We start from the raw sequence: 26,741 nt of genomic DNA on the forward strand, positions 1-26,741 counted from the left end.
GGCTCTCTGAAGTCACCTGACCCACAGGTGCTGGCATGGATTCCCCTTTCTTGGCGACCATGCCCACTTTACAACGGAGGTGGCCAGATATGATTTTCTATTTTTATCATGACTGAGTATGCCTTTGGGTTCTTTATAAGATTGGCAAACTGTTTGTAAATTTAAAAAATCACAGAGTTACAACTTAGGTTAAATACAGGAGAAGAGGTTGCTTCCCACACAGAACGCTTACCCTTTGTCCCCACTACTCACTCTTCCACGCTCAGCCATGTCTCACATTTGCAGTTAGCTATGTGGCCTTTGTGTTTCTAGCTCACACTGTACAACAGATTTTAAACCTCTCATAAAATTCCCCTTTTTATTAAGTGTAAAAATAATTCTCTGACAGAGGGGCTATAACAAAATTCACTTTATGTTTACCTCCCATGTGTAGCCAATGTGACAGTTTAAAAAATCCAATGTTTGCTTTGTTGTATGAAATAAAAATGCGATATGCCTCCAGTCACTTCATGTCATATACTGGGGAAAGTGTATTTGAAAGAGACTTGAACACGTGGAGGTGGGATAATGACATTAGGTTTCTTCAGTATAGAAGATGGTCCAAGAAGTTCAGCTTAACAGGAGAAAAATGAGGAAACAGCCAGTTATCAGGGCCAACTTCTTAAGAATTCTGCTGTAGGTACTTTCTCTTTAGTGTAAACAGTGAATCCAAGTGAACCAAAGATAATTGGTTTAAGCATCGTTGTCCCTAAAAGTAAGAAAATTTCATGGATTGGATTTTAAAAGCCAGTGGAAACAAAATGAAAAATAAGACCTCACATTTGTGTTACCTTCTCACCTGCCTCTCACAGCAGCCTTTTGGAAAAGATGAGGTCATACTGTTTGATTCTATTTTAGAGGTAAGGAGGCTTTCACTTACAGAGGTGATGTGTGCAAGTTCTCAGAACTGAGACTTGGGTTAAGTCTCTCCTTCATTATTGCAGTCCCTGCTTCGTATATAATGATGCTGCTTGGATTAGGCAGGGCTGTTTAGTAGCGTGAAGAGATGGTGCTCTTTGTAGGGCATACGACATCCAAGAACAGGGTCGGTTGGCTTCCTATTGGCTTATTTTGTCTACTTTGGAGTTGTAAAATCTGTCAAATGATATTCAGAATTTTTATATTTTACTATAAAGTGCAATCAAGTGTATGCACACACACACGTATCAATGAAATAATATCATTTGAAAATTTAAGCCGAATACTTGCTATAACATTATCCTCAGGGAGATATTCAGAATATTTAGGCACCTTTTATGGCACAGAGAGTAGCGCATCAAAATAGAACACTGGCCAATCAGAATGGAAGTTGATCATAAACAGCCCGTTTGCATGTGTCTCAGTGGACAATCAACTCTAACTCTGAAGTATCCATAGACTGGGATACCTGGGGGCAAAGATAATAAATGTCAGCTTCTTCCTGCTCTGTGAAATCTGTGAAAAATGATTCATAGACCATGCTTATGTTCAGTCTCTTATTTTTCAAAGTAAATAGTTCAAACTTTCACAAATTACTATATTCATCAAAACGTTATCTTATGTTAAAAATCACACGCTGAGGTTCAGACTCTTGCAAAACTGTGAATAAACTGGATCTCTCTCCTGGGCATTTTTTTTTTTTAACATCTGTATTGGAGTATAATTGCTTTACAATGGTGTGTTAGCTTCTGCTGTATAACAAAATGAATCAGCTATACATATATATATATTCCCATATCCCCTCCCTCTTGCGTCTCCCTCCCACCCTCCCTATCCCACCCCTCTCGGTGGTCACAAAGCACCGAGCTGATCTCACTGTGCTATGCGGCTGCTTCCCACTAGCTAGCTATTTTACATTTGGTAGTGTATGTAAGTCCATGGCACTCTCTCACTTCATTCCAGCTTACCCTTCCCCCTCCCCGTGTCCTCAAGTCCATTCTCTACATCTGCATCTTTATTCCTGTCCTGCCCCTAGGTTCTTCAGAACCATTTTCTTTATTTTTTTCTTTAGATTCCATATATATGTATTAGCATACTATATTTGTTTTTCTCTTTCTGACTTACTTCACTCTGTATGACATTCCATCCACCTCACTACAAATAACTCAATTTTGTTTCATTTAATGGCTGAGTAATAGTCCATTGTATGTATATATGTGCCACATCTTTATCCATTCATCTGTCGATGGACACTTAGGTTGCTTCCATGTCCTGGCTATTGTAAATAGTGCTGCAATGCACATTGTGGTACATGTTCATTTTTGAATTAAGGTTTTCTCAGGGTATATGCCCAGTATTCTCTATCCTGGAAAATGTTCCATGAGCACTTGAAAAGAAAGTGTATTCTGTTGTTTTTGGATGGAATGTCCTATAAATATCAGTTAAGTCCATCATGTTTAATGTATCATTTAAAGCTTGTGTTTCCTTATTTATTTTCATTTTGGATGATCTGTCCACTGGTGAAAGCGGGGTGTTAAAGTCCCCTACTATGATTGTGTTACTGTTGATTTCCCCTTTTATGGCTGTTAGCATTTGCCTTATGTATTGAGGTTCTCTTATGTTGGTGCATAAATATTTACAATTGTTATATCTTATTCTGGATTGATCCCTTGATCATTATGTAGTGTCCTTCTTTGTCTCTTGCAATAGTCTTTATTTTAAAGTCCATTTTGTCTGATATGAGAATTGCTACTCCAGCTTTCTTTTGATTTCCATTTGCATAGAATATCTTTTCCATCCCCTCACTTTCAGTCTGTATGTGTCCCTAGGTCTGAAGTGGGTCTCTTGTAGACAGCATATATATGTGTCTTGTTTTTGTATCCATTCAGCCAGTCTATGTCTTTTGGTGGGAGCATTTAATCCATTCACATTTAAGGTAGTTATCAATATGTGTGTTCCTATTACCATATTAAAAATTTTTGGGGGTTTGTTATTGTAAGTGTTTTCCTTCTATTGTGTTTCCTGCCTAGAGAAGTTTCTTTAGGATTTGTTGTAAAGCTGGTTTGGTGGTGCTGAATTCTCTTAGCTTTTGCTTCTCTGTAAAAGTTTTAATTTCTCCATCGAATCTGAATGAGCTCCTTGCTGGGTAGGAAATCTTGGTTGTAGGTGTTTCTCTTTCATCACTTTAATTATGTCCTGTCAATCCCTTCTGGCTTGCAGAGTTTCTGCTGAAAGATCAGCTGTTAAACTTATGGGGATTCCCTTGTATGTTATTTGTTGTTTTTCCCTTGCTGCTTTTAATATATTTTCTTTGTATTTAACTTTTGATAGTTTGATTAATATGTGTCTTGGCGTGTTTCTCATTGGATTTATCCTATATGGGACTCTGTGCTTCCTGGACTTGATTGACTATTTCCTTTCCCATATTAGGGAAGTTTTCAACTATAAGCTCTTCAAATATTTTCTCAGTCCCTTTCTTTTTCTCTTCTTCTTCTGGGACCCCTATAATTTGAATGTTGGTGCATTTCATGTTGTCCCAGAGGTCTCTGAGACTCTTCAATTCTTTTCATCCTTTTTTCTTTATTCCACTCTGCAGTAGTTATTTCCACTCTTTTATCTTCCAGGTCACTTACTTATCCATTCTTCTGCGTCATTTATTCCGCTACTGATTACTTCTAGAGAATTTTTAATTTCATTTATTGTGTTGTTCATCATTGTTTGTTTGCTCTTTAGTTCTTCTAGGTCCTTGTTCAACCTTTCTTGTATTTTCTCCATTCTCTTTCCAAGATTTTGGATCATCTTTACTATGATTGTTCTGAATTCTTTTTCAGGTAGACTGCCTATTTCCTCTTCATTTGTTTGGTCTGGTGGGTTTTTACCTTGCTCCTTTATCTGTTGTGTATTTCTCTATCTTCTCATTTTGCTTAACTTACTGTGTTTGGGGTCTTCTTTCTGCAGGCTGCAGGTTGGTAGTTCCCATTGTTTTTGGTGTCTTCCCCCAGTGTCTAAGTTTGGTTCAGTGTGTTGTGTAGGCTTCCTGATGGAGGGGACTGGTGCCAGTGTTCTGGTGGATGAGGCTGGAACTTGTCTTTCTGGTGGGCAGGACTGCGTCCAGTGGTGTGTTTTCTGGTGTCTGTGAACTTATTATGATTTTAGGCAGCCTCTCTGCTAATGGGTGGGGTTGTGTTCCTGTCTTGCTAGTTTTTTGGCCTAGGGTGTCCAGCACTGTAGTTTGCTGGTTGTTGAGTGGAGCTGGGTCTTAGCGTGTGATGGAGATCTCTGGGTGAGCTTTTGCCATTTGATATTACGTGGGGCCAGGAGGTCTCTGATGGTCCAATTTCCTGAACTCAGCTCTCCCACCTAAGAGGCTCAGGCCAGACACCTGCTGGAGTACCAAGACTTTGTCAGACACCCGGCTCAGAAGAAAAGGGGGAAAAAAGAAAAAAAAATGAAGTAACATAAAGTTATTAAAATAAAAAATAAAAGAATTATTAAAAATAAAAAGAAAGAGAGAGCAACCAAACCAAAAAACAAATCCACCAATGATAACAAGCACTAAAAAGTATACTAAAACAAACAAACAAACAAACAAAAAATGGACAGACAGAACCCTAGGACAAATGGTAAAAGCAAAGCTATACAGACAAAATCACACAAAGGAGCATACACATACACACAAAAGGAGAAAAAGGAAAAAATATATATATATATATACACTAAAAAAACAAAAAGGGAAGACAGCAACCAAATCAATAAACAAATCTACCAATGATAATAAGCTCTAAATACTAAACTAAGATAAACCTAAAACCAGAAACAAATTAGATGCAGAAAGCAAACCCCAAATCTACAGTTGCTTCCAAAGTCCACCGCGTCAATTTTGGGATGATTCATCGTCTGTTCAGGTATTCCAGAGATGCAGCATACATGAAGTTGATTGTGGGGATTTAATCTGCTGCTCCTGAAGCTACATGGAGAGATTTCCCTTTCTCTTCTTTGTTCGCACAGCTGCTGGGGTTCAGCTTTGGATTTGGCCCCGCCTCTGCATGTAGGTTGCCTGAGGGCATCTGTTCTTTGCTCGGACAGGAGGCAGTTAAGGTAGCAGCTGATTAGGGGGCTCTGGTTCACTCCAGCCGGGGGGAGGGAGAGGTATGGAATGTCGGGCCAGCCTGCGGCAGCAGAGACCAGTGTGACATTGCATCAGCCTGAGGCGTGCCATGCGTTCTCCTGGGGACGTTGTCCCTGGATCACGGGACCCTGTCAGTGGCCGGCTGCACAGGGTCCCAGGAGGGGAGGTGTGGATAGTGACCTGTGCTTGCACACAGGCTTCTTGGTGGCTGCAGCAGCAGCCTTAGTGTTTCATGCCCATCTCTGGGGTCTGTGCTGATAGCCGCAGCTCGCGCCCTTCTCTGGAGCTCATTTAGGCAGTGCTCTGAATCCCTTCTCCTCGTGCACCCTGAAACAATGGTCTCTTGCCTCTTAGGCAGTTCCAGACATTTTCCCGGACTCCCTCCCGGCTAGCTGTGGTGCATTAGCCCCTTTCAGGCTGTGTTCACGCAGCCAACCCCAGTCCTCTCCTTGGATCTCTCCTGGGCAATTTGAATAACATGAGTCTGTTACTGGAGACTGATCCCTTCTCTGCTTAGCAAATCAGCAGCAGGCCCCACTGGACCCTGTTCCTGCCGTACACCCTTCAAATCCCTCAGCCACCCTCTGGACCCACTTTCTCTGCTTATGAATGATTCCATATGGTCACATGTTTCATACTTATGTAATATAATTATTTTATGAGCTTTTTGTCATAATTTCAAAAGAAACACTTTTCCCCCATATTATTTCTAGACTGAATTCTGTTTAAAAGTATCCTGAAACTTAATGATAAATCTAGTCCTTTCCATGCAACAAAACTTCCACCATTACAGATAAGTGCAGAAAAGGACTTCCCTAGTGGTCTAGTGGTTAAGACTCTGCACTCCCACTGTAGAGGACGCAGGTTTGATCCCTGGTCAGGGAACTAAGATCCCACATGCTGCAGACAAAAACAACAACAAAAACTAAACAAATAAGTGCAATAGCTATTTTTATTCTTTTCATCAGTATGACAACCTGCACAAATAGGAAATACAGTAATAAACTGACGCAGACTTTAAGAGAAATTAACAGCCATGGAAATAGTTGAGATAATTCCACGAGGTTTGTCAATAAATATTTTCTGAAAAAAATTTGGGGAAAGCTATTTGCATAATTTCCAGTAATATAATAAATTCCTAAGGGAAGTAGGCTTACTGTTAACATTTTATTCAAGTTTTGTACATTCAGAGTTGCAATTAATCTGTGGGGAGAGGGTGCTGAGATTATATAATCTCCAGGTTCAAATAATTGTCTGACCTATTTTTAGTAAATTTCTATAAACTAGATAGCAACTGATAAGGATACCTCCTTTTAGAAGAGGTATTTACTAACTGAAATGTAATATCCAGATTTATAGAGCTGGTTCTCCTGCCTTGCAATGACATATTTAAAGTCATGCTTTTATTTTCAAGTGAAGTTGAGGGAAAACTGAAAATTTGTGTCTTTGTTTAACTCCTGCTTTCAACTTTCCCAGACTTTCCCCCTGAGCATTAAATATACTTTTTAATATATATAACATGTAACCACTGAATATTTATTTAGATGATTTTTGTTTGTTATGAACTGAATTGTGCCCATCCCCATTCATATGTTGAAGTCCTTAACCCCCAATTTGACCATATTTTGAGATAGGGCTTTATATGGAGGTATTTATGATTAAATGAGGTCATTTAAATGAGGTTAAATGTGGCCCTAATTCCACAGGAATTGTGTCCTCATAAGAAGTTTTCATAAGAAGAGGAAAAGACATCAGAAATCGCTCTCTCCATGAGCGCACAGAGGAAAGACCTTGTGACTCTATTGCTTAGTAAAAGAGAGAGACATGGCATTGAAAAATTGGCAGTGGCCACCGATTTCATGCATGTGCTCTGATGCTTTTGTGGATCTCCCAATAATTTTGAGACTATTTACACATGGTTGAAGAACTACAAGAACACTGATGTGCAGCAGATCCAGACCACAGGTATTTGGTCATCACTAAAAACAGATTTACCAATGGGAATTTGCCAGTTTCTGTTTTTCAGAGCAGCTGTTTCCTTCTATGTGCTCAGTAACATTCAGTTTTGTTTACTGATTTGTCCTTTTGGATAGATCACTGTGTTAGCCACCGTGAAGAATTATAAAGAAAATCAGACTTCCAGACTTCGTATTGAAGACACACATATTTATCTGAAGATCTTCCACAGACCCCACTTGAATGAGTGTAGAAGAACAGAAAAGGTAGAAACTTGTAGTCAGAATAGAAGCAAATGGCAAAGAAAAGGTCTCAGTTAAATTTTAAGTAGTGGGGGTCTGGATGAGGAACTGTAAAGCAAGGTATTGCTATTTTTTCTTTTAAATAAGATTTTAGGACTATTTACTTTTTCTCATTAAAAATAGGGATATTATTTTGATAAGACAATTCTTTTTTTTTAAATAAAGAAATTATGAACACAAGTCTTGCTATCCCTGGCTCTTCTGGGGAAGAGGTGAGTTAGTATCCAGGGAACTGCAGTGGTCACTGTTACAGAAACAAAGGCACTATCCTTTGCTGTGTGAGGGGTGCCCCTGCTCCCATTCTCTTGCTATATGCAACCCTGATAATATATCTTGGCACTGGCAACACGTCTCAAAGAGGCAACTGTCACAGGTTAAAATTTACAGTCACAAACTCATATTTTTTGAAATGTAACTTAAACTTTCCCAAGAGTGTTTATTTCTGTTCAGGGGAAAACACTTAATATTGCCACTTCCAGGAACACTGTTTCAAAATAGTTGCTTTCAGGATACATAGTTCAGTATACAAAAATACCTTTTTTTCCAGGTGATTTTCCCTTATCTAGGGGTTTCAAGGGGAACCGAACCCTGGGTACCACCAGCATACAGGGGTCTTGGTTATATCTCCCTACAAACAAGACCCTCCTCTTAGCTCCTTCTAGTAATGTCGATCTGCTAAGTCTTGACTATGTCTTTCATCCTTTCCCTGAAATATCTCACAGCTCAGTATAGGGTTGCCAGATTTAGTAACTAAAAAATATAAAATGCCCTTGTAGTTACAAGATGGCAGCCCAGAGTTTGGCACTGTTACTACAGTGGTCTTTAGTGAAGTGGGAGATGGTCTCCTCTTCACTCTGGAACATAGTGATGAGGCCCCTGGGAAAAGCAGTGTTTGAGACTCTGGGCTTAATAACCATGAAGTTTTCAGATTAGCATGAGCCCTAGAAATTCACTGGGGGCAACGAAGCGCTCTTCCAGGACACCAGCATCTACCTCAGACTCAAGCTCCTCTATTGTGACCTTGGACGTGCCAAAAGAATCACAGAGAAGGAATAAACAGAAACTGGGATCAAGATGACAAAGCAGAAGATGTGACAGCATCCTCTGTGGTCAGTGAGGAAGTCTTGAGGAATAGAGTCATGAAAAAAAGCAAAGTGTAGGAAGGTTAAATTTCAATCTGATAGTGAAGGGGCTTTTAAATGTTTCAACTGTTTGGTTGTACTTTCTGGAGGAGGACAGTTTTCTGGATTTGGTAAAGGCACTGGAGTTCAACCTTCACAAGGACTGTCAAATGGAAAGAGCAGTAATTAGTGCCCCTTCCCTCAATAGTCCAAAGACTGACATGGACCAAGGTAGCCTTTGATTCTATTACTTCAAAAGGTGAGAAAAAGGGTTCGAATCCCAAAACTAATGGCCCTTTTCCTGTCTTTATTGGGATAAAGCATACCAATGGAATGCTAGTAACAAGAAGTCGGCTGTGTTAAACTTTTTCTTCATGGTTGGATAGTGAAGCATGTGACACAAACCCACTCTGATCTAGCACCTATCTTTAAAGACTGTAAGAAATATTTAGCAGACATTAAACATGGGAACAGTGGCAGTAATAATGATCAAAATGGAACTAACAAAATGTTGGTTGAAACACAGTCTCTTTCCCTATTTGGTTCAAACAAATTACAGCAAGAACCATCATTTTTGTTTCATGACAGCAAAACTAAAGCTACATCTGAAAAGAAAGTAAAGTCTGTGTCTGAAAAGAAAATGGACCCATTGCTAGGAGCAATAGATGCTTTTGCAAGAAGATTGATGCCTCTGTTTTAGGCTTGTTAAGCTTTGGCCCCCTGACTGGATTTTTATTTTCCCTTGGCAAACCAGCTTTTTTGGCAAAAATATTCCACAAAGTAAACCAGTTTCTTCACCATTTTTTCACTAAAACATTGGTGAGCCAAGCAGAAAATGGCAGAAATGAATGCAAAGGTAGAGATAAAGGAAGGGATGATGAACCGCCCAAAATAGTAATTACTCAAGTAAAAGGAGATGCTTTTTACCCCAAAAACTATAAACTATTTTATAAGAAAATGAATTTAAAAGAGAAGGGTATAGGTACCCTGCATTAAAACCTATAGCAAATCAGAAGCACAGCTGCAGACACCAATTTAGGAAATATACTGCTGAATGTTTTTTTTTTTTTTTTCTTGGTACGCGGGTCTCTCACCGTCGTGGCCTCTCCCGTTGCAGAGCACAGGCTCCGGACATGCAGGCTCAGCGGCCATGGCTCACGGGTGCAGCTGCTCCGTGGCATGTAGGATCTTCCCGGACTGGGGCACGAACCCGCGTCCCCTGCCCTGCATCGGCAGGCGGACTCTCAACCACTGCGCCACCAGGGAAGACCTCTTTAGTACTTTTTAAAACCCTACTTAGAGAATTCAACTTAGCCAGCAAAGTAGACTAATGACCAATTGCAGCTAAATATAGCAAATAAACTGCAAAGTAATAGGAAATGTGATCCAGTTGATAATGTGCAATAATAGAGCAGAAGTCATCCGAAAAACATTTCTTTTATTACTTTCAAATGGGAACTTGCAGAGGAAAATAGCTTCTCATTTCTACCTTCTATTTTGGCTCAGTAGCGAAAGGTAATCAGAACACATAGGGATGGATCCTTTAAAGCTATGATTTCTTTAGATATTCATCAATAAATATTTATAATATTTTTTTCAGTTAAGATCATGGGCTTTGGAGCCAGACTGCTTGGTTTTCAATCTCAAATCTGCAATTTACTAGCTGTGTTACCATGGGCAGGTTAAGTTTGCTTTCATTGATATGTAACAATTGCACTCCTCTTCTAGGTATGTTTGTGTGATCATATAGAGAGCACTTAGTACAATGCCAGGCATTTAATAAACATAAATTTAATAAATGCTGCCATAGACATTTAGCTTAAGCAACCCCATAGACACAGTTTATTAATAAAAGTAAATTTGGCCTTTGGTATAGTGTATACCCTATAAGCATTTAAAAATTCAAAAGCAAAGACTGTATGGTATATAAGTTGATTTTAGAAAACACTCCTAATATTAAGACTCTCAATTTAGCTGTAAAGTCACTTCCAATACGAGACATCAGTGGTTATTGTGTTTGAATAGAGAGCTGCTTTTGTAAACTCTAATCTGAATTGTGGCTTTGAAATTCTAACAATCAAATTTAGTTCTAATGATTAAAATAAGTGTGCTTTAGAGAAACAGAACCCAGTGTAGGCTCTTAGAACACAATATTAGCAATTGTGTTAGTGGTCATAGATGTGCCTGCCATCTGTGGTTAAGTGTTTTGATTAAGTCTATAATCTGAAAATGTGTTGTTTTACTCAGCTTGAGGCTTGTAGAGGAAGGAGTCCTATTGTATTCTGACTACACGATGCCATTTTGTGGGGATGCATGCACCCGGTTTACTCCCAGAATCATTAGACCACGGGAAAGTTTGCCAAGTTCCATCTATGCATGTGTAGCTTGAGGTCAAATCTGTTTTTCCTTAAAGTTCAATTTCCTTATAAAGACAACCCTGGCCTCCAGGCATCCCCATGCAGTTTTCTTTGTGAAAAAGTAAAATTAAAAAAAAAATTAGCACATTCTGAAGTTCACCTGGGCTTCATTTCCATTGTTTTTTTTTTTTTTTGAGTTGTTCACATTGCAGAAGAAACACGTTTATATTCTTCCAAATGAGCAGAGACCATAGTAAATAGATTATTATAGTGACTTTATAGATAGATATCAGTATTCAAGGATATGAAAATTAATGCTAATTTATTTTCATTTTTGAACAAGTAAGATTTGTTACCAGAAACACATAATTTAGATAAAATAAGCAGAAATTGGAGATTGTATTTATGCATACTTAAGGCTAAATGAAAACATTATGGATATAATGAGGAACGAATTATTATTCTCTAATACAAAGGTGGTTTATTTTGAAAATTAATGTCAATTCTGCTGAAACTTAATGCATCAAAAATTGCCGAATGTTTTCCTACTTTATTAGGAATAAAATGGATTATTATTTTCAAGGGACAGAATGAGGTTTTGCAGGGGACAACATTGTTATTAAATCTCAGGGACAGCATAATATGCTGAATTCCGATTGGAACAAAATATTAGCCGTTCTTTTAGTGGTCACGGATGCACCTGATATATGTGGTTAAACATTCTGATTAAGTCTATCATCTGAAAATTTATTACTTTACTTAACTTGATATTTTATGTAAAAACCAAGACACTCTCAGTGTGCAAAATTTGCTCTTCCTCTGCAATAAGCCAGGTCTTTTAACTCATACTTAGATGTTCAACCTGCTTATGACCAATTTTCCACTTTCAATTTATCTTTCTTTTAATACCAACATCAAATTAATCATTGTAGGTGGTGTCTCTCAGTTCCATAAAAAGTATTCTCTATGGCTTTGAGGTAAAGTGCACACTCTTTAAATCGAAATACCCAGCCCTTTACAACACGGCTCAATCTGGCTTTCTAGCTTGTTCTTCTAAAATTTTCCTTTATGGACCCTCACTTTATTTCAGTCAAACTGTCCTAAATGACCTCTTGTAAATTTCGTTTCTCTAAGCTAGCAGGGTGTTTGGAGCCCATGAATCAGAATCCCAGGGAGTGTTTTTATGGAGCAGGTGCTTATTAAAAATGCAGATTTCTTGGTCACACTCCAGATCTATTGAATCAGAATATCTGGGTGCAAGGCCCCCAAATCTGCATTTTGGCAAGCATCTAGATGATTCTGATTCACATGAAGCATTTGTCTTCATCTTTCCAGCCACCCTATAGTAAGTATCATTTTCCTAGTATGTCGACCTATTGGGATTCTATGTAATTATGAGTTCTTCAGAATTCTGTTCAAATCTCACCTCCTTCAAAAAGCCTTTTCTGATTCCCCAAGGAAGATGTTTTTTATTTTCTTTACCTTCATGTTGCTTATTGTTAAGACTCCTCTTATAAGACCTATATGCTATGTCTCTGGTCCTGGAACAACACTGAAAAAAGCATAAGAGCAGAAGATTTGAACTGTTTTTTCTTGATCCATATATAAGAAATATATTTTACATCCGGACATAACACACACACACACACACACACACACACACACCCCACACATACATCTAAGTTAAAACAAATTTTACAAAACAATCTTTATTGTATTAAATGCCATTTGGTTATTCCCATTTTGTATTGTATTGCACTCTATCATATTCTATCTATTTCATTATGAAATACTTAAAAATATCATGGCTCACCCATAGGCCACTATAAATGTTTTGAAAAATACAGATTTAAAGGGCTAGTTTGCACCCAGCAAAACACGTTGTAATGTTTTCCCAAGTGTTTAATTCCTTGAGAAATCATTAGGCTTGGTAAAAAACAGATTATTTTGAAACGATTAGATTATGGATTGGCAGAAATTAATATTCAAATGCAATGAGTTTAACTGGTTACATGATAATTTTGATTTGAGCTAGTTTCTGACAGTAATATTTGCCTGATCAAATAATTTTAAAAGGCTAGAGTAGTTTGAATTCATCAATAAAAAGATCATATTAAAAGACATAAAAATAGTTGGATTTCTCTGAAGACTCAGGTATTGCATCTGTCTCTTAGAGTCAGTTTTTCCCTTACATTTTCAAAAATAATCCCCTGTCCCTAATTAAACCTCAAAAGTTTATTTGACAGAATCTGAGCATATCTATTAAGGATGATGAGTTGCCTTGAGGATTTTAACTTGGTCATTTTACAATCCATAACCTAGCACAATGCTATTCATACACTAAATTATCAATACATATTTATGAATAAATAACTTAATGAAGAAACTATGGATTAATATCTGAATTTCCATTGGCTGAATTCACAAAGCTATATTTTACTTAAGCCATTGCAACCCATTCTAGATTTAAAATTTTTACTTAGAAATAATTTTAGATATAAAGAAAAGTTACAGAGATAACATAGACAGTTTTCATATACTTTTTACTTTGTTTCCCCTAGTGTTAATATCGGTGATAGACTGAATGTATCCCCTCATAATTCATTATGTTGAAATCCTAACTCCTAATATGATGGAATTAGGAGGCACGTCTTTGGGAAGTTATTAGGTCATGAGGGTGGAACCCTCATGAATGGGGTTAGTGCCCTTATTAAAAAAACCCAGAGAACTCCTTCACCCTTTTGCCATGCGAGCACACAGTGAGAAGACTACAGTCTGTGAGCCAGGAAGGGAGCTCTCACCAGGCACAGAATCTGCTGACACCTCGATCTTGAACTTCCTAGTCTCCAGAACTGAGAGAACTAAATTTCTATTGTTTATAAGCCACTGAGTCTACCGTATTCATCTTATGTATCATAGTACTTTTGGTCCAAATTAAGGAATCAACATTGGTACATTACTATTAACCAATTAGTTAATCATTTTTCCACTAATTTCCAGAATCCAATCCAGGATAATACATTTCCTTTAGCTGTGATGTCTCCTTAGTCTCCTTCGTTCTGTGACAACTTCTCAGTCTTCCTTTATTTTTTATGATCTGACATTTTTGAACAGTACTAGTCAGGTATTTTATATAATGTTTCTCATTAGGGTTTGTCTAATGTTCTTCTCATGAGGACTGGGTTTGTGGATTTTGGAAGAATACCACAGAAAAGAAGCACCCATCTCATCACATATATATATTTAGGAGTATATGGTATCAACATGATATTGATAATATTAACCTTGACCACTCGGTTAAGGTTGTGTTTGTCAGATTTCTCCACTGCATGGCTACTATTTTTTCCTGCCTGTATCCTGTGGAAGTGCATGACTAGGTCCATTTCACATTCCAGGGGGTCGTTATTAAGCTCCACTCCTAGAGAGAGTAATATCTATATACAGTATTTGGAATTCTTTTGTAAAAAAAAACTATCCCTTTCTCCTCATTTATTAACATTATTTATTTATACCAGTATGTACTCATATATATTTATTTTATACTTTGGGTTATAAAACAATGCTATTGTTATTTATTTTATTGCTCAAATTCTTTGGCCACTAGAATCTCATTCAGATTGGCTCTTGTATCTATTTGACACCACCCCATCATTTTTTCTTTTGAATACTTCATTCCTTTGTGGCACTACGAGATACTCCAGGTTCATCTCATAGCTTCACTGCCTCAGTTCTAGAATCAGCAATATATTCAAGTAACTATTATATACTATAATAAAATTAATGACTTAACAAATTAAAGTAGGAAGAGAACAATTAAAAACCAGAAGAAATTAGTAAGTATAAACATAGAAATTAATGAATTTGGAAATAGAAAAATAGTAGATCTAATAAATAAATCTAAATGGAAATTATTTGAAAAACATCCATTTTGTTTATGGAAATACTTTGCTGAAAGAAAATTCATTTTGGAGGCTACCAATGAAACAAACAAACCACTAGCTATCCTACCAACATAAAACTAAGACACAAATACACAAAATTAGAAATGACAAGTGGAAAATAACTATCAAAAAAAAGAAAATTTTTAAAATGATGAGACTAATTTGTACAACTTTGCAAGTAAATTTGAAACTCTAGATGAAATGGAGAAATTCCCAGAAAAGTACAACTTATCAAAATTGGCCTTGGGAAAGACAGAAAATCTAAACAGATTAATTACCACAGAAAATATAGAGAAAGAAAAGCTCACCCACCCAATGAACGTTCAACACATACTAGGTCGAGGTGGTTCTGTAGGGAAATTCTATCAGCTTGTTAATGATCAGATACTTTCAATACTGTTTGAATGATTTCAAATCAAGTAAAGGAAGGAAAACATTCAAATCATGTTTTAAAAAAATCCTGAGATAACTCATATATATTATGCACATTTTGTTGCAACTTATGCTTTTGATTTAACAATATTTTTGGATATTCTATGGGTTAGAGTGTATGAGTTCTAAATTATTCTTCTAATGTCTAGTTTCATACTTAGTAGAGATATATAATAATTTATTCAACTATTTGCATACTGAAGGGTATTCACATTGTTTCCAGTTTTTTGCCCTTGCAAGTAATGTTATATTAAGTATCCTTGTACACATATTGTTGGAGGCCACAGCTTAGGTTTTTGTAGCACTAAGCAGCAGATCAAGGTGATAAGATATAGAAATTATTTTAGGGAATAAATATGACACAAAACTGAATTCAAACACATATTCATGACAATTTCCTGGAAAATCAGTTTGTGCATTAATACTATACTACTGATAATAGTTTATATAAGTAAGTGAATGTAATCAACATTTATCTAAATTTTTTGGTGCAAAAATCCACATCCATTCAAGAATGTAATTAATTTGTTTCCTCAATGCCATTTTCCATTGCAAAGCATTAACTCTTCCGGAGCATATTAGTCACTGAATTTCCAAAGAAGCAGAATAACAGTCATGCATGCCTGTCTTCCTGTTAAATTATTTCAGTCAGTGAAAATCGAACAAAGAAAAGAAACACCCTTAGGCTATATTTTAAAATGGGAATTCTTCAAAGACATGATAAGACTTTTATTTCATAATCATTTTACTACTTGAGTAGTATTCCATTTCAAATGGACATTACCCTCTTCCATTATTATTTGGTTAGGTGTTTAGTGCATTGCAATTTCATATTATTAAAAAATTGCTTTATTGTGGTATATTCACATTAATAATTAAAAACATACCTATTCCATAAATGGAAAATTGTGTGACTCTGACAAGTTAAATATTCTGTTACTTAATGCAAAGTAGTTGACTTAATTTATATCTATGCATATATATGTGTATATATAAATATATGTGTGTATATATATATAGATTTTATATGTATGTGCATGGTTTTTTACTGCAATTCAGACATGTAGAGGAAAATGTGTTACATTATTTGGATAAAGCTGATCTCTGCTTCACAAATACAAATTTTTTAGCTGGAGAAAGAAGGAACTCATACATTATGGTTTTTAAACCTAATCTGAGCTGATATTTTCAATAGTCACTTTGGTAATATTTTGTCTCTTAACATCATCGTCATTCCTCTACAACTTCCTTTAGATAGTTTTGGGTATAAGTGAACAAGGGAACCTTAGTGGTAGAGAGGGAGATGGTAGTGGTCTCTTGTCTTTGAGCTAGTCCTTAGATGTGTACTGTCTGGGGTCCACTGGTTTCTGGAATGATAACTTTATATTATCTCTAATGTTTAATTGCTTGCAAACTCTAAAGCAAACATGACAAAAGACTCAGATCTGATAAAGTTGACTGGTGGTCACATGGTTGTTACTTTTTCTTTATATGTCTCTGTGTTTTTGACCTGATAAAAAAATAATTTAAAAACAACATGCAAGTCATCTGAAGTTAATTGTTCACTCTGATAGTAATTTGGATTAAGATAGTTTGGCAAAGCCAAGTGCAAAACAAGAAAGTAAAATTAACGGCTAAAGCAAAATTCAGGAATTTTGTTTTTTCATACTTTGCCCCAGTTATCTGAAATAATAGAATCATGATTTTTCATGTGTTTTCTGCTGACTGTCCTTACACTTTAAATTATTCCTAATTCAGTCTCCTTTTGATCTATGGAAACTAACCAGTGACAAAATATAAAATAAGACAAAGCCAGTCAAACTTGAATTCACAGGATGCCAAATATTGGAATGGAAATTTCACTGAATCAGCTAACAATTTCAAAAGATCTAAATTTTTGACACAGTGTAGTCAAGGAACCACAGAGCTAGCTGAATTTTGCAATATTTATCTAAATATTTTTGTATGTTACTCATGCAAAAATTTACCCAAGCTCCCCAGAACTTAAAACTGTGTAGTTTCATGGAAAATTTAATCAAAATAATGGGCTGCAAGTAAATCAAAATCTATTTTATGTCTTACACTCTCAAATCATCAAATTTATTCACATCCTGTAACATTTAAACACTGAGTGTTATTAAACTAATCACGTAAGATGCTTGGCTGAAAGAAGAGGGGCCAACTAAACGTTCATCATGAATTTGAGGTCCCTCATTAAATTGTGCCACCAAAATATAATCCCATGTAAACCTAATTATCTAATGCTTATTTTCCTTTTTTTATTACTTTGATAGTTTCCAGCCGAGGTGTTACGAAATCTAGCAATAAAACAAAGGAAATCCATATTAACTATTCATAATGTAGCTATGAAAGTGACTGAAAATGATTACTTACGTAGTAAACTTCATATTTTCTTTATTTTGGGGTTAGCTCTGTAAAAACTTTATGAAGGGGCTTCCCTGGTGGCGCAGTGGTTGAGGGTCTGCCTGCCGGTGCAGGGGACGCGGGTTCGTGCCCCGGTCCGGGAAGATCCCACATGCCGTGGAGTGGCTGGGTCCGTGAGCCATGGCCGCTGAGCCTGCGCGTTCGGAGCCTGTACTCCGCAAAGAGCGAGGCCACAGCGGTGAGAGGCCCACGTGCCGCAAAAACAAAAAAACGAACACACACAAAAAAAACTTTATGACAATATGTACTCTGATACAACCAAAAATAGAAGTAGGAATGCTGGGAGGCTGAATCATTTTTATTTATTTTATTAAAAAATGTTAATTGCCACACTGTATGTAAAGCCCAGGAGATAATATATTGAAGAGAAAGTAAAGATATCTGGAGAAGCCAGGCAAAATTATAGAAATGCTCACATAGCCATTAACTTATAAAATCATGGTTGTAACCACCTCGAGAGCATATTGACAAATTCAAAAAGGAGTATTTTTAGATTTTTAAAAAATAAGCTATGGATGTCGCAACATGTTATACTGTGAAAACAACACATAGAAATCTATTTTAAATGCTTGTGAATAGAAAGGATGCTTAAATATAAGAGAATATTTTTCGAATAGAAGAAAAGTTATGTTAAAATTGGATGAAATTTATAAACTCTTAGATAATTTTTGGAAGTACTTTAACCATGTAACCAACAGGCTAGACTAGGTGTTAACATGTCTTATGCTTCATACTTTTTCTTCTTCTTCATGCTTATTCACTGACCATGTTTTAAAATATAAATACTAAATAGCAGTTTGTGGGCTGTCTGCTATCTGATTATTTGAACTCTTTAAAGAGAACTGGATCACTGGTAATATGACAACAATCCTTCTTTCTGTAAAACTAGAGTCATTTTGATTCCCTAGGCTTCCTTTTCCTATCCCTAAATGAAGAGTTGAAATACATTATTTCTGAGTCCCTTCAAATGTTCGGTTTCCATGAAAATCTGTGAACAGAAAGAAAGTTTCCAGAATTTCAATGTGCAAATGACAGAGAAAGGGAGATGGGAAAATACAAAAAAGACCAAGTAACTTCCTTTCTAACAACTCATGTACCATCCAGGTCACGAAGGAGCAGATAATAGAGACAACCACATTTCCAGTTGGGGGGAAAGATACTGTGCCAGAAAACACCAAGAATGGATTTTTCAGCTTTTAAAATAGTCCAAACATAGGTTAAGGCACAGGGGTGCTTGATAAGCATCCAGGTGAGCCTCTCAGCATCCTGGTTTTGCCTGATGAAGGGATATTATTTATCAACTCCTTCCAAAGTCTCCTTTGTTGAGTAAGTAGAGTTGCGTGCATATTGTCAGACATACGAATCAGATGTCTAATCTCACTAAAGTCAAATAAAAAACCTAGTAGAGTGCTTCCACTTTCACCTCAGAGATATACAGAGCTGGAAAGAGCATCGCTTCTATCCTAACAAAATGAAAACCTAGGCAAACTACAAATTAATGACTTTTCTTGCACCCACCAGAGAAATAAAGTTGCAGGTTAGACAGCTTACCTGAAATTTGTAGAGGCACCTGTAACGAGAAACAAGATCCATGCATTTGCTTGCCTCAGATAGAATGCCATCTAATTTGGTAGAAAGATTAAGGTAGAATTTTTTAATGAACTGCTGAAAACTGAGTTTAGGCTAATGTGAGAGCACTAACAAAAGGAAAGTTTGAGTAGTTGTATTAATTTCATACAAAGTAGACTTTAGAACAATAAAGATTATCAAGGATAAGTAGGATACATTATGATACAGGGATCAATTCTCAAAGAAGGCATGACAATCCTAAAGGTGTATATTAAAATCTCCTATTATAGCTGTGTTTTTGTCTATCCAGCAAACTCATGTGGTTTTTTTCCTTATGAAATTTCTTTACTATTGGATGCATAAATATCAGTAATTAAATATCTGTTGTAAATCGTAGCTACTAGCACTAGAAAATATCCTTCTTTGCCTTTTTTAATGTTCTGATTGCTATCCCACCAGATTTAAAAATTTCCAACTTTGCTTTCTTTATATTTTTATGGTGGTATATATCTGTTCATCCTGTCATTTTAATCATTATGAATTTCTTGGTTGTAGGTATATCTCTAGTAAATAGCATATTTTTGGATTTTGCTTTGTTGACAAATTTGAACATCCTTTTCTTTTGATAGCTATGTTTTGCCAATTTATGTTTGCTGACAAAATTAATGTGTTTGGCTTTAGTTCTGCAATGTTGTATTTCATTATTTTATATGATGAATATAAATATACTATATTTATATGATTATATATTCATATATATATACATTTACATGTTTATATAAATATACTTTTTTTTTTTTGCTGTATGCAGGCCTCTCACTGTTATGGACTCTCCTGTTGCAGAGCACAGGCTCCGGACGCGCAGGCCCAGCGGCCATGGCTCACGGGCCTAGCCGCTCCATGGCATGTGGGATCTTCCCGGACTGGGGCATGAACCGGTGTCCCCTGCATTGGCAGGTGGACTCTCAACCACTGCGCCACCAGGGAAGCCCTATATAAATATACTTTTAAATGCAATTTCATATATTTGTTCTTACTTTTTGTTTTATCATATATTTAGAAAGGTTTGTTTTCTTGTCTTAATAACTCCCTGTATATTAATTCTTTTATACAGTACTCTTCATACCCACCCTCTTTTTAGAGACCATTAATCTGTTCCCCCCATGCAGGAGAAAAATGAACTAGTACTATCTTCTACTCTTCTCCATCTCCAGTGGTCTAATCTCAAGCAACATACTTGAAATCACTGAGCTTGTTCTACATTTTATATACAGTCCCAATTATTACAACATTGTTGTAGTTGCACTGTTACTACCTTGTCAGAGAATATAACTATCATATACTATTCCATCTCCCTGAAAATCATTATCTAGTCTTTGTTCTACAGGTAAATGTAGATTCTATGGCCATAACCAGTCCTTTATGCCAGTGCATTTCTGGTCATTTTTGTGTTTTAAAGCTTATTCTCAAGTAGATTATTATTCTCAAGTAGATTATTTGAAGCTTATTCTCAAGTAGATTCAGCAATAATATTTCCTATGTTATTTAATTTTCCTCATGGTTTGTCTATTTATACAAGATCAATTTGATCTGAAAAAAATTCTTTATTAATAATGTTTTTCTTAAAATCTTACACATGTTACTCCATTGCATTCTAGTATAAAACACTGATCTGGAAAGGCCTGCAATCTATTTATTTTTTCATTATAAGTGACTTGGTCTTTGTGCCTGGATTCTCCAAATATTCTTTCCTTTAGTTTTCAGGTCAATAGTTTTATTAAAATATATTGCAGCATTGGCTGTTCTGGGTCAATTCTCCCCAGTAGGTGGCATAACCTTTTAAATATAGTTTCAAGCTCTTTTATAAAGTTTAGGAATTTTTTTCTGAAATTGTAATGCTTAGTATTTATTCTGTACTATTGGTTTGATTTTCACTTTCAGTGATTCCTGGTGTACTTATATTAGATCTTCTTTACCTGTCCTCTATCTAGCACTTTCTCTCAAATCCTTTCCATCTCTTTCATTACTTGTTTTTAAGTTTTATTTCTATATTCTTTTTATCTTTTACATTAGTTGTTATTTTAATATGCTTTAGTGTTCTTTCTAATTTGGTCTTCAAATCTATAGTTATTTTTTTTCTTTTAATTCTTTTATTTTCTTCCTTTTCAGTTCATCTTACATTCTCACTTATGAGTTTTTATAATTCTGGTTTGTGTTGATCTTTTATTGCTTCTAGCATTTCTTAACTTCTTTTAGCTTGATTTGACATTTTTGGTTAAATTATGTATTTGTTGCATGGGCATACCTTTCTAATGTACACTTATTTTATCTATTCATTAATTTCTTTTTCTACAATAACTTTTTAAGTGATTCAACTAAGTTCATTCCTACTACTTATATTTAATTGGTTTTTTAAACTGAACTCTTAGGAAGGGATGGTGGATGAGGACAGCACAGTTTCAAGACTTAGAGCTTCCTCTTCCATTGTTATATGTAAGTTCACAAATACAACCTCATACTGAGATCTCTTACCTTTATCTGGGCTTTCTCTTTCCTTGCTTCCTGGTGTTTTTTTCTTGCTCAGTTTGGATTATATCTTCAGCAGTTTCTCCCCAATGCAGGATTGTTTTTCTAGAATGGAGTTTCAATTGGTTAAGTTTCAGAGCATAAGGGGCCAACCAACCAATTTAACACCATCTGAACTTCCATGGGTGCCTTGTTCTTACCTGTGAATTTGAGCCTGCAAAAGTCCACATTTGTTTCAGCCACCAGCCTCAAATTGGTCCGCTGATTTTGGAGTTCTCCACCTCTTAGAGCCCCCAGAATGTCTAGTCCTCCTTCACTTCCTTCTACATAGTTAATATAGGAAATGGTCTTCTTGTTATCTTTCTTTTGTCCTCACCCACTTGCATATTGAAGTTACTGGGAATTCTTAGTTTTTCTGTAGATATTCTCTGTGTATTTTCTGTTTTATTATCCTAATTGTTTTACATTTTGTGAGGGGAGATTTGAGGCAATTACAAAACTATACCACCATCACCATCTTTTTCACAATCATCTTCAGTACTTGTAAAACAGAATAAACTAGTAAAGAAAAACCTACAAAAAAAGCAAATGAAATGCCTATTACTTTAACCTTAAGAGTACAAAGTACAAACAAAGGACCCCTCTTCAGTTCAGTATAAAAGATCTCAAATCCTAAGATCACAATTTCATATGACCTGAGAGTAGGATTCTAGAGAAGAAATTTAAATTAAAGTGAAAGAAAGCTCTGAAACATTTTTATGCTCTCAGTGATACAATTCACTTTCTGCATTGTTGGAAAGTGATCTCGATTGTTATTTTTCCCTGGAGCCATGTTGTCCTATACAGTAGCTACTACCTGCGGGCAGCTACTGAGCACTTGAACCATGTCTAGCATCACATATAGAAGTGATAGTATTTTTGATATACTGGATTAAATTAAAATATTATAAAATTCATTTCAATTATTTCCTTTTACTTTTTTATTTATTTAAAATTTTTTTAATTTTATATTGAACTATAGTTGATTAACAATGTTGTGTTTGTTTCAGGTGTACAGCAAAGTGATTCAGTTTTATGTACACATGTATCTATTTTTTTCAAATTCTTTTCCCATTTAGGTTATTACAGAGTACTGAGCAGAGTTCCCTGTGTTATACAGTAGGTCCTTGTTGGTTATCTACCTTAAATATAGCAGTGTGTACATGTCAATTCCAAACAAAATTCAGAACTATATATGTGGCTTGCATTTGTGGCTCACATTAACTTTCCATTGGCTAGTACTGCTCTGGAGCATGAGAATCTGCATTTTCCTTTCTCCATCCTCTGTGTCCAACTGAATCTCAAGGTATTCTGTAGTATTATAAAACATAAGCAGAATAAACATTGGTATGAACTCATGTTTAGCTTAATATAGAAGAATATGGTTACATATAAAAATGTTTATTGCTATGTGTATATACATGGGTTAGTAGATATACAAATAATTTATGTAGATATTCTGCCCTCAAGGAGGTGGAGCATAACTCCTCACCTCTTAAGTGATATAGCATAGTGATTTCCTTCCACAAAGTACAGTATGGAAAAATAGAAAGAAGGAAGAGGGTGAGAGAGTGAGAGTAAAAGAGAGAGACAGAGGAACTTGTTTAAATTCTTAAAACCAGTGATGCTTGATTTCAACCCCACCATTATCCTTTCTAATTTAATGAACCAGTAAATTGCCACTTATATTTTGCTTAACTGTTCTAATTTATCTCTTCCAAATATAAGATTTGTATTGAACAGGATTCTCCAAAGAAACAGAACCAATAGGATATAGCTATAGACATAGATACAGATAAGAGATTTGTTATAGGAATAGGCTCATGTGATTATGGGGGTTGAGAAGTCCCACAATCTGCCACTGCAAGCTGAAGAACCAGAAAAGCCAGTGGCGTAATTCAGTCCTAGTCCGAGGGCCTGACGATCCAGGGAAGCCAATGGTCTAAGTCTAAGTCCAAAGTTCTGAGAAAGAGGGCCCAGTGACATAAGTCCTGTTGTGAGTCCAAAGGCCTGAGAACCAGGAACAGTGGTGTCCAAGAATAGGAGAAGATGTATGTCTCAGCTCAAGCAGAGAAAGCGAGTTTTCACTTCCTTTCCACCTCTTTGTTCCATTCGGACCCTCAACAGATTGGATGATGTCCACCAGCACTGGTGGGAGCACTCTTCTCTAGTCAGTCTACTGATTCAAATGCTAATCTCTTCCTGACACACTCTCGCAGACATACCTAGAAATAATGTTTTGCCAGTAATCTGGGCATCCCTTAGCCAAATTGACACATAAAATTAACAATCACAACATTTGAAAATATACCCTCTTCCCAGAAACCCTTCTTTACTCTTCACTCCCTAAGCTCTTGCCTAATTAACTAATTTCTTTCACCAATAAATATCTCAAATGAGTAGTCTTTACTTACTTTTTTATTCCCTGGTTACCATGGAACCTTTTGCTTCCATCCTGCCTGCTAGTTTTTTTTCTTCTGTGACGTTGGTATTTATGTCCCCATTTTCATTCTTCATAGTAGTAATTTGAAGCTTCTCTCTCTCTCTCTCTCTCTCTTTTTTTTTTTTTTACTTTATGAGTCAAACTAAAGGCTTGCCAATTTTATCGACTTTTAAAAGAACCTATTTTAGTTTTATTGATTTTTCTCATTTTTTTCTATTTCCTATTTCTTTTATTTCTTCTTTAATCTTTATTTTTTTTCTTCCCTCAACTTGGGTTTAGTTTGTATTATTTTGAATTCCTTAAGGATGATATTTTAGTTATTAATTTTATTCTTTTAAAAATATAGGTGTTTAGAGCTATAAATTTCTCTCTAAGCATTACTTGAACCTTATCCTATAACTGTAGGGTATGCTGTATCTTAATTTTTATTGATTTCATAGTCTTTTTTTTTTTTTTGGCTACAGCATGCAGGATCTTAGTTCCCTGACCAGGGATTGAACCCATGCCCCCTGCATTGGGAACATGGAGTCTTAACCACTGGACAGCTATAATCCTGATTTATTTTTAAATTTCTCTTGTGATTTCTTATTTTGCCCAATCTTTATTTAGAAGGGCGTTGCTTAATTTCCATATACTTGTGATCTTCCAAAATTCCTTTCTATTTATTAACATCTAATTTTACTCCATGTAATTACAAAACATATTTTATATGATTTAAATTCCTTTGAATTTATTTAGCCTTGCTTAATGGCTGGATATATGGTCTATACTCAGAATATTCAATGTGCACTTGAGAAGAATGTATAGCCTGTTCCTGTTGGGTGAAGTGTACTATAGATGTCTGTTTAATATAGTCAGTATACAGTGTTGTTCAAGTCTTCTGTTCCTTTGCTAATTTTCTACCTAGTTGTTCTGTACATTATTGAAATTACATGGAAGTCTCCAGTTACTATTGTTGAATTTTTCTATTTCTCCCTTCAATTCTGTCAGATTTTGCTTTATTTGTTTTGGGACTCTGATGTTAGGAGCATATATGTCTTTATATTGATAATTGCTATATTTGATGTATTTAGATATAGCAGTTCTTGTTTGATTGACTCATCATTGTCTCTAGTAATAAATTTTGTTTTAAAATCTTTAATTTTGTTACCATATGCATGGCATATCTTTTTCATCCTTTTCTTTCAACCAATTTATGTCTTTGAATCTAAAGTGTGTCTCGTATGAAGCAAATTCATTTCACACCCTAATGATTGGTTAATCTTCTAAAACCTCCACTGTCATTATAACTGTCCTCTCTGAGGAGAGTTGCCCTGTTAATTACAGCAATGATTTTCTCTTGAGCACTGAGAGCACAGGTATTCCAAGAGCCCACTACCCACATATAGACACACACACACACACACACACACACACACACACACACACACACACACACCATGCAAACAAGGCTTTTGTCAACATATGATAGTTGACTGTTAACAAAAAAAAGTTTAAAAATGATAACTCTATGGTACTTGTTCTCAAACAAGAATGACCTGGTGAACTTGATACAAAACCAAATTCCCTAGCTTTAGCTGAAGGATTCTTATATAGCAGGCTTACATGGGTCCCAACTATTTTCAGTGAAGCAAGTTGGTAATTATGATGCAGGTGGTCTTCAGACAATCATTTGAAAAAGCAGAAACCAACTCACAAGAGGATCAAAAAACTGGCATCAAATGCCTCATAAGTTGGCTGAGGCTACCTGTGTAACCTTGAAAGCAGCAGCTCTCCCGAGATTGTCCGATGAATGTGTTTTGCTCATGCTGTACCTTGGCTGATTTATTCGCCTCCATCTGACATGCATTATTCTTCCTTTATGCTTGACTTCAGCCTACCCCTCCTTAAGCTCAGCTCAGATTTCACCTTCTTCATTTTTACTGACACTTACCTAAGTTAGCCTACAATGATCTGAAGGATGAATTGAGCTAACTGCTATTGTTTTCCTAAATAGTAGCAATAATTGCTTAGTTTAAAATTTTCTGATTTCATTACCTTAGTGAAGGGTTTGACTAGGACTGATATTTCCTCTCTAAAGAGCAGTGAACTCCTGCTGGACTTGTCAGCTGAACCTGGCCTTAGACTGCAGGGCATGGAGACAGTCCTGATGCAAAGATGTGTCTGGGGGCAATGCAGAGCTCAAGAGTCAGGTGAGCAGTCCCTCTCAGGTGGCAACCTGGAGAAGCAGAGGCAAAGTCCAGGTAGGAATCAGGAGCCCCAGAGGAGAGCAAATTCTGAGTGAAAGGAAGGAGGTATGCCTCTATCTGGACCATATGTCCCATTTTTTCAAAGGCTGGCTGGATTGGGTGCTGGTGAGGGTGCCATTAGAAGTATAGCCACAGAGAGAGAGAGAGAGAACTATAAATGATAAATTAAACTCTTTCATTCTTATTAAAAAGGATAAGAAAACCAAAAAGACCAACTTTGAAAGGCCACCATGTGCTATTCTTAGCTCACTCCTACAGAGACTCTCTTTGACCTC

The 26,741-nt window shown here is 36.1% G+C and overlaps 1 pseudogene across 1 annotated transcript in view; it reads left to right on the plus strand.

Moving 5' to 3' along the window:
- The window catches only part of LOC309972323 (nuclear pore complex protein Nup50-like), a 62,186-nt pseudogene extending 35,685 nt beyond the window's left edge, over window positions 1-26,501 (plus strand). The window contains exons 2-7 of the transcript in view: window positions 7,180-7,308; window positions 8,121-8,234; window positions 8,576-8,696; window positions 8,813-9,521; window positions 21,639-21,702; window positions 26,260-26,501. The product of the transcript in view is annotated as a nuclear pore complex protein Nup50-like (transcript). The remainder of the gene's footprint in view (window positions 1-7,179; window positions 7,309-8,120; window positions 8,235-8,575; window positions 8,697-8,812; window positions 9,522-21,638; window positions 21,703-26,259) is intronic.
- The last annotated feature ends 240 nt before the right edge of the window (window positions 26,502-26,741 follow it).

Source organism: Leucopleurus acutus (assembly GCF_964270905.1).
Source record: "Leucopleurus acutus genome assembly, chromosome: 15".
NCBI classification, from domain to species: domain Eukaryota; kingdom Metazoa; phylum Chordata; class Mammalia; order Artiodactyla; family Delphinidae; genus Leucopleurus; species Leucopleurus acutus.